Source organism: Ctenopharyngodon idella, chromosome 6 (assembly GCF_019924925.1).
Source record: "Ctenopharyngodon idella isolate HZGC_01 chromosome 6, HZGC01, whole genome shotgun sequence".
NCBI classification, from domain to species: Eukaryota; Metazoa; Chordata; class Actinopteri; order Cypriniformes; family Xenocyprididae; genus Ctenopharyngodon; species Ctenopharyngodon idella.
The window spans coordinates 25,122,008-25,134,416 of record NC_067225.1 but is presented as its reverse complement, the minus strand read 5'-3'; the positions used below and the strand labels follow the sequence as shown (position 1 = coordinate 25,134,416).

The 12,409-nt window shown below is 36.8% G+C and overlaps 1 pseudogene; it reads right to left on the bottom strand.

The window, feature by feature from the left end:
* Window positions 1-3,110: 3,110 nt before the first annotated feature.
* Window positions 3,111-7,776, bottom strand: LOC127514100 (green-sensitive opsin-3-like; annotated as a pseudogene).
* Window positions 7,777-12,409: the final 4,633 nt, after the last annotated feature.

Here is a 12,409-nt window from a genome sequence, read left to right as displayed (position 1 = left end):
AAATGTCCTCTTTGTAACGTTCTCGCGTGACCATAAAATAACCAAAACAGAACGTTCCCCTAAAGTCATATCAGGAATGTTATTAAAGGATTAGTTCACTTTCATATAAAATTTTCCTGATAATTTACTCACCCCCATGTCATCCAAGATGTTCATGTCTTTCTTTCTTCAGTCGAAAAGAAATTAAGGTTTTTGATGAAAACATTCCAGGATTATTCTCCTTATAATGGACTTCAATGGCCTCCAAACGGTTGAAGGTCAAAATTATAGTTTCAGTGCAGCTTCAAAGGGCTTAAAACGATACCAGACGAGGAATAAGGGTCTTATCTAGCAAAACGATCAGTCATTTTAAAAAAAAATGTAAATGTATATGCTTTATATAAACAAATGATCGCCTTCCAAGTGCTTCCGCCAAAACTGTACTTTCGTATTCTTCTAAAAGCTTACACTGTATGTCCTACGCCTTCCCTTTTCAACTTACGGAACGAACGCAGCACCAGTTAAATTTTTTCCGTAAGTAGAATAGGGAAGCCGTAGGACATACAGCATAAGACATAAAGCTAATCCTTTAAATGACCAACAGAGGACCATGTGGGAACATTCTGTTAATGTCCTAAATGTCCTCTTTGTAACATTCTCGTGTGACCATAAAATAACCAAAATGGAACGTCCCCCTAAAGTCATATAAGGAAGCTTGAACTGCAGCACTTTCTTTACCAAAAGAGGATGTTTTAGGAACGTCCCTAATGTTCTGTAAAGGTTTGGAATTTTTGTCAGCTTTAGAGCATTTTTAGGGAACGTTGTGCAAGGTCATGAGAACGTCATCTTCTATGTGGGTAACGCATTTCATTATTGTTCTAGGCTCGTTCTTTTTTCCATTGTTTTAGAATTGCCCTAATCAAAGCTATATGGCCCGGTTTCACTTAGCTTAAGCCAGGATTAGGCCTTAGTTCAATTAGGGCATTTAAGTATAGCTTTTAAAAACGTTCTAGAAGAAGAAAAAAATACTGGTGTGCATCTTGAGACAATGGCACTGACATATTTTAAGATATATATTAGTATAAGTTGCTTTCAGTTAAAACAGCTCAAACATGCATTTTAGTCTAAGACTAGCTTAAGCCTTGTCTGTGAAACCAGGGAAATGAAATAACACAACTGGAAGTATGTGAATTATGTATTAACCAAAAATATTAAACAAAACTAGATACTTGAGCTTCTTTGTCAGCTCTGCACACTCTAAACATTCTCTTAACCAACTCCATCAGGTGCATCCTTGTATGATTTTTAAAGTTCTCATTATAGGCAGACTTTATATTTGTATGTTTTCATTAATTGTATTTTTTTTTTTTTTTTTTTTTTTTTTCTGTGACTGAGATAGCAGATGCCGGCATGTCAGTATGTGTGAGTTAGGTTAGGAAGAAAAATCATAAAAATCAATGTACAGCAGGTCTTTTAGGAGCTATTTTGCTATAGCCTATTAGCTTACATAACACCAGTTAATGATATTTACCCTGGTTTCACAGACAAGGCTTAAGCTAGTCCTAGACTAAAATGCATGTTTGAGCTGTTTTAACTGAAAGCAACTTGCACTGACATATCTTAAAATATGGCAGAGCCATTGTTTTGTCTCAAGATGCACAATAGTAATGTTTTTTTCTAGGCTATGTTGATAACAAGCTATTCCAAACACATTCCTGGAGCCTCCCCAACACTGCGGCTGCATCCGAAAACCTAGGCAGCTGACTTGTTGCCTCTCTGCCCTATCAGGCAATGACTTGTAAGGCATTGTTTGTACATGAAGGCACCTCACAAAACTGATTTCAGACAGACTTCTGAGGCAGCATAACAGTTTAATGATCTACCGCAAAATAGCTCGAGCTTTGGTGAGAACTATACAAATATTTAATTACTACAATAGTAATTTCTCACTAGAAATGACATCAAAAGTGGAAAATGTTGGTCAAAAGCGTACATTTACTGAGCAGCAAACGAAACTTTCGGATGCCATCTTTAGTTTTCTAGCTCAACTGTCACAGAATGTAAAGCACAGGGATTATGGGATATCAAAGGCAGCGAAGGACACATCTATGCTGCCTTCAAAAATCGATCAGAGGAAGGTATCTCAGAAAACAGGAAGTGAAGCTAACATTGGATTTGGACGTGCCTTGATTCCTTCCTACCTTGAAATGTGTCCTCCGAAGGCAACATTTTCTAGTTTTCGACTGTGTCATTCTCCTATGGTGTTAGCCTATATAGTGTGTCCACAGCTCAAAGCGCTTTACAGTAATAAGATCAAAACAATAAAACTATACAATATAAACATCAAACACCACACAATTTTCGTAAATTCTAAGTCAAGCACATATTTTGAAGAGAAAATATAGAGCAGCATGTGTTCGACCCAAAAGTCCAAAATGAATTCACTAAAGAAACTGTATAATGCGTTGCAAAGTGGGGTTGTATTTGTTCATTTCTGCCAATAGTGCTTTGTCTGTGCAATCATGCAGGTCACATTAAGACCTTAAGGCAGAGACTATAGAGTCAGAATGGAAAGAGATAAATGCTGATGTTCAACACGGTCAGATCAACTTAAATTAACATTCTGGGTTCAAAATCTGATTAATCAACAGAATTTGTGGCATAATGTTGATTACCACAATTAGCTAATAAATGGTTGATTGGGGCATGAGAGACTTTAAAGGGATAGTTCACCCATAAATGAAAATTCTGTCATCATTTACTCACCCTTGTGTTGTTCCAAACCCCTAAGACTTTCGAACACACCTCATTGGTTCTTGCATGTCAAGCTAACATGCTTGAGCTTCCGTTTATCATAACTGATGTGTGCGTTGATGAATGTTTATATAAAAGACTAAATTAAATCTGTCCAGCGTGTTAAGTGATCATGTGTCTTCAGAAAATGTGGATTACACCGCTCAATTCATTTTTCTTTTTGAAAGTGGTAGTTGCATAGCTGTCAATGGAGGGATAGAAATTGCTCAGATTTTATTAAAAATATCTTTATTTGTGTTCCAAAGATGAACCAAAGTCTTACGGGTTTGGAACGACATGAGGGTGGGCGAGTAATTAATGATTAATGATACATTTTTTGGTTGAACTAACCCTTTAAAACAGCTCAGTCTCCACAGTATTATTGCAAACAGCAGATGTCTGGCCTTAATGAGAGGATTGTTTCAGACTGAATGTAGGGTGGATTTGATTGTATTCTAGCACTACATGGATTGTCTTGATTTAAAATAGTGTGCTCTAGCTATACTAATACTAAATTCAGTTTCAGCATCATACGTATGTGCAAACAAACTAAAAATTAAATCAATTCATTAATAATGGAAACAAAGACACTTTTTAATGCCAGTATTTTATTTCTATCCTTTTTTTTTTTTTTTTTTTTTTACAAAATATATACACATTTTAGGCCAAAGATATAAATGTTGCCCTCCCAGTTCACAAAAAAAAATAACCCATTAAACCACATTAAGCCTTTTACTTATTTAACAAATGTATGTGAGTTCACCAGGTTAATAGTCATAGTGAACACAACCATATGAGATGCATCAACTAATTCAACTTTTTTTTTTCTTTTTTTTCTTTTTTTTCGGATGCCCAAATTGATCAATGACTAAAAGAACAAAATCTGTGAGAGGTTAAAAAGTCTATGCTGGAGATACAGAGGACACCTCCGTCTTGCTGGTGGACACAGTTGAGGACTCGTCATCGCCAAGAGGATTCTTTCCACAGAAAATAGTGGTCAGCATGCAGCTCCGGAACTGTAAGAGACAATGTTTCACTTAGTACACTTAGCACACATTTTGCCACTCTTTCATAACTGAGGGAGTAGAGAGGGAATGGGATGTGAAGGATATGACTTTCCACTCCAGCAAGTCTGATATGACTTACCTGTTTGTTTAGCAGCACATAAATGATAGGGTTAAATATGGATGAGCTCTTTGAGAAAAAGGCAGGAACAGCCATGGACTGGGCACTGAAAGCAGCTCCCCTGTTCAAGAAAATCCAGGCAGCAACACTGGCATAAGGGGTCCAAGCCACCAGGAAAACCCAAAACCATCAGGATGACCATTTTTGTCACTTCCCTCTCAGCCTTCTGGGTAGATGCTGAGTCCTGCTGTTGAGCTGCAGCCTAAGAGAGCACAGAACAGCCAATTTTTAACATAGTATTCCAATAGTTAGGAATTTGCAAGAATGTTTAAAGTGACATTTCATACCGCCTTGACAGTGCAAACAAGCCGCCCATAGGTGAAGAAGATTACGGTGACCGGAAGTATAAAATGGCAGACGAACATGTAGATGACATATGATTCATTGTTGTATTCAGGATTCAGGGTGTAGTAGTCTGGTCCACATGAACACTGCATTCCCTCAGGAATATATCTGTTAAAGAAAAGCAACTATAATTTAGATTGCCATCTTCTCATTTATAAAACTTTGTAGAAAGCTATTCAGCTGAAATCTAACAAAATAACTAAGAGAGAAAGTTATTCATGCAGTAATCCAAAAATTCAGTGTGTTCAGTCGGGAAAAGTAATTTTTACTGTCTTAAATTAAACTTAAGCTAATATTCTTGTATATTGACCAAATAAAAAAAAGCCTCATTCAGCTGAAATGTTTGTTGTACTCACTTCTGCACTACAATAGAGAACAAATAAATTGCATAATGTCTTATTAGACCAACCTGGACCAGCCAACCAGAGGGGGAGCCGCACATGACATGGCCATTATCCATGTAAATCCAATTCCTGCCATTGCGTGGCTGTTTGAGAATTTAAAACTACCCATTGGCTTACAAACCACAATGTATCTTTCAATGGCCAGCACCACAAGTGACCAAAGGGCAACTTGACCTGTGAAGAAAATAAAATAATAAAATCAGTTTCACCCAAATTACGGTACAGTTAACTATATCTAATGATCAAACCAATCCAAAAACATACATTAATTTCTCTCACCTCCAAGTGTTGCCATGAAGCCCTCAATCGCACAGTTAGTTGGACCCAGAGCAAAGTAGCCATTAATTGCTGTGTAGAAAGTGACTGTGAATCCAAAACAAACCATGATGGCACCAGCTACAGCCAGGTTGACCAAAATGAAGTTGAGAGGTTGCCTAAGCTTTTTGTGTTGAGCTGTAACAACCAATGTGAGGCCATTGATGGGTAGACCCAAGCAGTGCCATTCATCTTTGCCTAATAGTGATCCGGACCTGGCAGAGGATATGATCTGCTGTGTTGGACCTGCTCTTTATTTGCAAAGATGCATCATGTGTGATTATATATCCCCCTGTGGTTCCTTATAAGGGATAAATCCAGGAGTGTGAGGTGGGAGGGTGTGGGATTTAAATGATAAGAGCAGCCATAATCACTTTTGTATTAATCACCCGGTGAAGCTTTGGATCTTGATTCTTGACACTATATTGATGTTTGAGATTCTTATATTAAGAAATTATATAATTTCTCAATATGGAGTGAATATACACAACACTGTATTTAATTTAAAAAATGTGATTGTTGTCTGATGTATAGTTATTTTCTATACACATTATACACTTGTTTACCTTATTAGTGTCAAGAACACACTTAAAGGGGATTTCCTGTCAGATTAAGACTTGTCCCATAATTTTATGTTAGTTTGTTGTGGAGGTCTAATAGTTGTGCTGAACACTTGTTCTGTGGGATCTTGTATTACAAAGTTCACAACAATGGGGTTGATGGACGATTCATTAGAAGATTAATTAGATTAATTACAATGAAGTCACTCCAAAGAGATGTAGGGGATGTTGCCATCAGTGTGCAAAAAAGCCTGGCAATGGTCAAATTACTTCAGATAATTTTTTTTTTTTCAGTAGCCATTTTTTTCCTCAAAATGTTGGAATATGATTATCTGAGAATAACTCAATCAAAAGCACAGAAAGTTTGAGGGTGATGAAACAGTGTTTTCAAACAATAGAGAATGTAGCTTTTGTATTCAATTATTTTCTTTAATATTTATTTTTATTAATTTTGGAATACTACTTTTTCATTCCATTCTGAATTCACATACATTCAAGCTTAATTCATACTTTACTCATAATTCATAACTGCAGTCATCATTTTGCATATGCATTTCATTCAAATCACTTTGTATAAAACAGAATATCAATCATTAAATGATTTCAATTTGTAGCCATCAGTCATCATTAGATCACCAAAAACAACATTTGTATGCATATATTTATGCTACTTTTCAATACGTATAACATTTAGAAAATATATACAGAAAAGCGGACAAAGCAGCTAAAAACAAAAATAATGATATGAATATAGTGCATAGTGTCATTGACTTGAAAAGGTAGTTCTGTAAAATATTATGTTTCTCACTGAACCCTTGGGTGGGTTTAAGCAGTCCTGTTCATGACCTTTTGATGTGATGTGTCAAGAAAAGAGGCTTATGCTTAGATTTAGTGGTGAGCTATGCCTTGTGTTGAAGCATTGGCAACTAATCTATCCATGCTCTATTTATTGAAGAGAATAGAGCCTAAATGTGACGTATACCTAGTCTGCATTAACAAAGAAGGGTCAGGTCAAGTCTTAAAAGTCTTCTTTAAACTAAAATGTTCCAAGGCAGAGAGAGAAGAGGTACATGACCCAACTGGATGATAATTACAGAGCTTTTCAAACCATTACAGAGATTGATCCATGGAGACTTATGCTTGCTGAAACATTAAAAGAATCATTGAAAAAACATTGTTGGCAAATAATTCTACGCAGGAGACACTGAGGACACCTCTGTTTTGCTCGTTGACACTGAGGATTCCTCATCACCAAGAGGGCTCTTGCTGTAGAAAATGGTGTTCAGCACGCAGCTACAGAACTGAGAATTAGAAAGAGGAATAACGCTAGAATTGAAATTGCCATTTCATTCCATTGATGTCTTCATAGTGCAGTCATATAATCTCAAGGTTAACAAAACGGTGTCAGACTAAAAGAATGGTTTGTAAAACCATCAGAATGACCATACATGTCACTTCCTTCTCAGCCTGTTGTTGTTGACATCAATCAATTGATTAAACATTATATAGAATTTGTTAATAACTTTGAATGTTAACGCAAGAATTTTAAATGACTATCTCAGCATTCATTTCTTTTCAACTGATTAAAAGTCCCTTAATACTGTAGCATGAGTAACTTACCTGACCAGCCCAAAAGTGGGGGCACTGCACAGCTACAGGCCATGAACCACGTGAAAATGATCGCATGGTGTGAGGAGAATTTGAAGCTCCCCATTGGCTTGCAAGCACCACCAGAGACCAAAGAGAAACCTGGCCTGTAGACAAAATTGAAAAGGAGTCACAACATGGAATCTCAAACAACAAAACACATTAATCAATGCTGAAATCTTCTTACCACCAAGTGTAGCAAAAAAGCCTTCAGTAGCACAACCTGTGGGACCCAGAGCCATATAACCAGCAATGGAGCAGTAGAATGCAACTGTGAATCCAAAAAGGGGCATAACTGTTGCAGCAACACCCAGATATACCAAAATGAAATTTAGAGGTTGCCTCAGCTTTTGGTGCTGAGCAGTGACCACCAGCATAAGCACATTGATTGGTAGCCCAAAGCAAATCAGTAAAAACATATAAAAAGCAAGATCTTTATATTGCCATGGATCTGCAAGGTAATACTGCACATATTCCTAAGGACTCCTCACTAGCCCTGTCCTATTGGACATAGGAATGTAAAAGTTGTTTCCTTCAATGCCATTCATCCTGCTGTGGAAAAGCCGAGAGCAGAGGTCAAGAGGACACGAGCAAAAGTGTACTCCACAAATACTCCCAGACGCCTGCTTTTATACCTTTAGCAGAGTTCCCAATCAAAAGAGATGTCACCATTAAGAAGATTTGGCAGACACCAGACTTCATAACCAACTGGAATGCATCTACTTGGCTCATTACCAGGTTTGATATGATGGGGATTAGGTTTCAAATCTTTCTTTTAAGTCAGAGGCTAAGAGATAATCCAGTGGAATGGGCTGCATACAGCCATCACATTTTCACATGCCCCTGTATGCACACTTGAAATCTGGAAGTGTTTGAACACCACAGTCAAGGGTAAACCAGAATAACAACTATCGACATTAGGAAAAAAAATGACTATTATAATGTAGAATCAAACATTTGATCTATGACTGCAGTGATGTCGAGAGGTTGCCCTTATTTTTTAAATAACTGACTGGATTTTGTTACTGAATTACTAGAGTTGGGAAAACTAAATATTAACAATATTAACTTTACTTATCACGACACAAATTCGTCAGTTTCTGATACTTAGTCAGAGGGTGCAGAGTTTACTAATGTATTTGAGTCGAACTGCCACATGCTTGTTCATAAAAAAAACACAGTTTTCTTAGTCACGATACTGCAACTTGCTAAGTCAGTGATAAACAGAAATCAAAAGGTCTCACATGATGTGCAACATGCTCCTTTCATTGAGCCTTTAGGTTGACCATTGACCTATCCCGATGCAGATTTGCGGAAATTTAGACTCCAATAATCTACTGGTCATAATGATTTCAGAAGAATCCAGAGTAAATCAAATATAACATTTTATTTGTCAGGTAAAAATGTATCATGCCAATTACATAGTTAGACAATTAGAAGCCAATTCAGAAATAATAAATACATAACATCAGTTGCTCAAAGATGACTCTAAGAGTAAGAAGGAAGATCCGTGAGGAAGATCCGTTTAGATCCGCTCTGATGGATAGATCAATTTAGATCCGCTCTGACGGAAAACAAAGTTAAGTTAGCCCTGGAGGCTACAAATATTCTGGCTGAAACTCCCTGACTCTTCCATCCAGATAGGGATATTCTCTGTTTTACTGTTATTTTTATTTCTTATGCATTCCAATTTTATTCGTATGTATTTGTTTCATCTTTATGTAAAGCACTTTGAATTACCATTGTGTATGAAATGTACTATATAAATAAAATTGCCTTGCCTTGCCTTATGGCCAAACATCTCCACTTTTGTCCTCATCTGTCCAAAGGACATTGTTCTAGAAGTTTTGTGGTTTGTTCAGATGCAACTTTGCAAACCTAAGCTATCCTGCCATGTTCTTTTTACTAAACATTTTATACAATATTTACAGAAACTGACCTGATCAAATTTCATGAAGTACAGTCAATACAATGACAAAAATAAATAAAGACCTCCATCAAAACACAGAACAGATACAATATTGGTACACGGGTAGACAGGATATCGTGCAAAGCACTTTCCAGGTGAGTTCAAATATTTTTTATTGAAGAAAATTCCACCTAATCAGAGGAGAAGATTAATCCATAAATGCAGTAAATATAACATAAATATTTTTCTTCAACCTCAGAACCAGTCATTCTTGAATCCTATTGATAAAATGCCATAAAATGGACATGTATGGTCTTGAAAAAATAACAGTTACAGAGAGTACAAAGTCCCATTTAGTGATGGTCAACATTAAGATGCGCAGAGTAGGCAGATAGGAGGATTAATCTATGCAGGAGACACCGAGGACACCTCTGTCTCTCGCATGGTTTGAAGAAAAATTGAAGCTCCCCATTGGCTTGCACACCACAGGTGTACCTCTCAATGGCAAGCACCACCAGAGACCAAAGAGAGACTTGACCTAATGACAGGAATTAGAAGTTAGTCCACTGGAATGCACTGCTTTAAAATGGCATTCAAATGGATTGTTAGTTATTCCTTACCTCCAATTGTTGCGAAAAACCCCTCCATTACACAGCCAAATGGACCTAGAGCCATGTAACCTACAAGTGAGCAGTAGAAAGAAACTGTAAATCCAAACTGGAATTGGCACACATTAGAATGATTGGATGATAGCAGGCTTGATGTGTTCAGGGGATGTTTGAGTGTTTGTTTAGCTTGCAAGCTCTATGCAGAGGTTAACAAATGCTGGAAATTAGGTAATAGGTTTAGTGTCTTGTTTGGGTTTCTGCTCACTTGGGATACACAAAGATTAGCCAGTCGCCTTGCACTAGCCACTACTGGCTAGAAGTTAGACTGTTAGATACATAAATTTAGTAGTGTCTGAGGCTACATCCACATTAAATTTGAAAACACACCATTTATACATTTTGTCCTTCTGTCTACACTGAGACGCCATTTTTGTCCAGTAAAAATTCGAAATTGCTCTCCCAAATGGATAAATTTGAAAACAGACTGGTAGGTATTCGGTATTCGAAAAAAGATTATTAGTCATCTAAAACAGTCATGTGATCCATTTAACCCAAAACAGTGAGCTGGCAACCCATTTTGTACCTTAATTGTTGTGCATGCTATCCAATTTCATAGTGTTGTTAAAGGTAAATGTTAATCTGTACAATCTTCATATTACATTCCTGCAAATATGCCAGAAAATGTACTCGTAATTGTTGTCTTGTGGCAAAACATGGCAACTATGTATTAGGCCATACATGGAATGGCAAATTTGAGTGAAACCTGGATGCACGAGTGAGCAGAGGGATAGTTCGCGAATAAACTCATCATGCCTGAAGAATATGCATGCACATAAGGTGATTTAAGTATTTCCAGATGTTTCAGTGTGAACCAGGAACTTTTGGAAAACTACTGAAAACTAGTGTGGATGGAGAGCATTTTGAAAAGAAAATGCTTTTTTTCAAATAAATCAGGATTAATGTTGCCATAGCCTTAGAAACCTTTAAATCATTAGGAATAATGACATAAAGATGACATAAGATTTACTCACAACTGCTGTCTTGTTTTAAAACATGAGGGCAATTGCGCATGAGATTATACATGTTTCATACAGTTTAATGTCACACTGTATTGTGCACTGCTCTTTACAACCGAGTAAGGAAAGCAATGAATATATGACAACCGACCCCCTCTCTCAAGTTGGAAAGTCTGATTAATTTTAGTGAAAGAACCCTTTGTTTAGAATGAATGGTTCAAAAAGAAACATTTTGTTTATTTGAGTCTTTGGCTCTTTTTATGATCAAATATTTCATAAAAACCTGCTTTTAATCATTATGTTTTTGGTTCAGTTGTATTCTAGTTTTTATTTATTGTATTTAGTCATGTCCATTCATTCATATCTCATGGTATTTAGACCAGATACTGCAATACTGCTCTGATTAAGTTTACTTAATCTTTTCTATACATTACTATAGTCCGTTTCTTTTTGTAAGCTTGTCGTAGCTTGATCATGCTACACTTCTGAAGCACTTCCCCAACACTGGTTTCAAGCCAGGTGGTAATAAGTTCAAGCTTCCTGGTTAAGACTCTGCTTGCAGTAGATAGAGTTGAGCCAATAAGTACACCAATGTGTACAGCCCTTCATGGCAGTAAATGATTTATCCATGCACATCACATTTTTTTAATTTATGTTCCCTCATATGGACCTCAGATGGACAAAATCAAGTCTTGCGCTTATACTTTTGTTAAAATTTACAGATATCTTTTATCTATACCACGTGGTAAACTCTTAATCAGGATACTCCAGACCTTAAATGACCTGGCAGGTGCTATATTGGCAAATCCTGTACCTACATATTTGAACTCTAGTCGACCTCTTGTAGCTGGTATCACGTAGGTTCCCATGAATACTGCAGAGAAAAATATTTTATGTGAAATTAATATGTGAATAAAATGTGTACCTTGAAATGCAATGTTTGCTGTTTTGAATAAAATCTTCTTCAAAATGTATAGGCTAAATGTAAAAACTTGATTAGTTTTGACTAAGATCGTTTTGTCATGAAATGTAAGAGTGTCTGCAGGTTTTAGCAAAGTTATTCCTGACAAAAGCATGTTGTGTTTATACTTCCAGTTTAAGTCCAGTTAAGGTAGTCAAATTGTTTAATAAACACTTTTTGTTATACTGGTTGAAACTATCCTGATAGCAATCAATAATAGAAGTGGTTTAAATTTTAAAACATGTATCTTCTGTGGAAGTCTAAGGATCAAAAAATGTTCGTCCAATCATTCGGTCTGATGCTATGTCCATCTGTCAACATATGTATTTCCATACCTCCATGCACCCTGCTTGCTCATCACACGTTATCAGAGCGTTCTGTAAGGCTATGCAGAGTTGTGGACAGTCACAGAGCCCCGTAAACAAACAGCAGCTGCCTTTTACAGTTCCTCCTGAACCAAAACAACGAGCTTATGCTGCGTTCACGCCATGTCGTAACCGTAAATTACGAGATGGCAATCGGTGACGTTCTGTCCGGAGCTGATCAGGTCCCCAGACTTGGATTTATGCGTTTCTCTGGCAACACTATCAATGCCGAAATGAACCTGCAGCAGTCAGGTGGTACAAGTAAGAGCTGTTTACATTCATTATTGTAATGTTATATGCTTTGAGACATGAGGTAATTTAA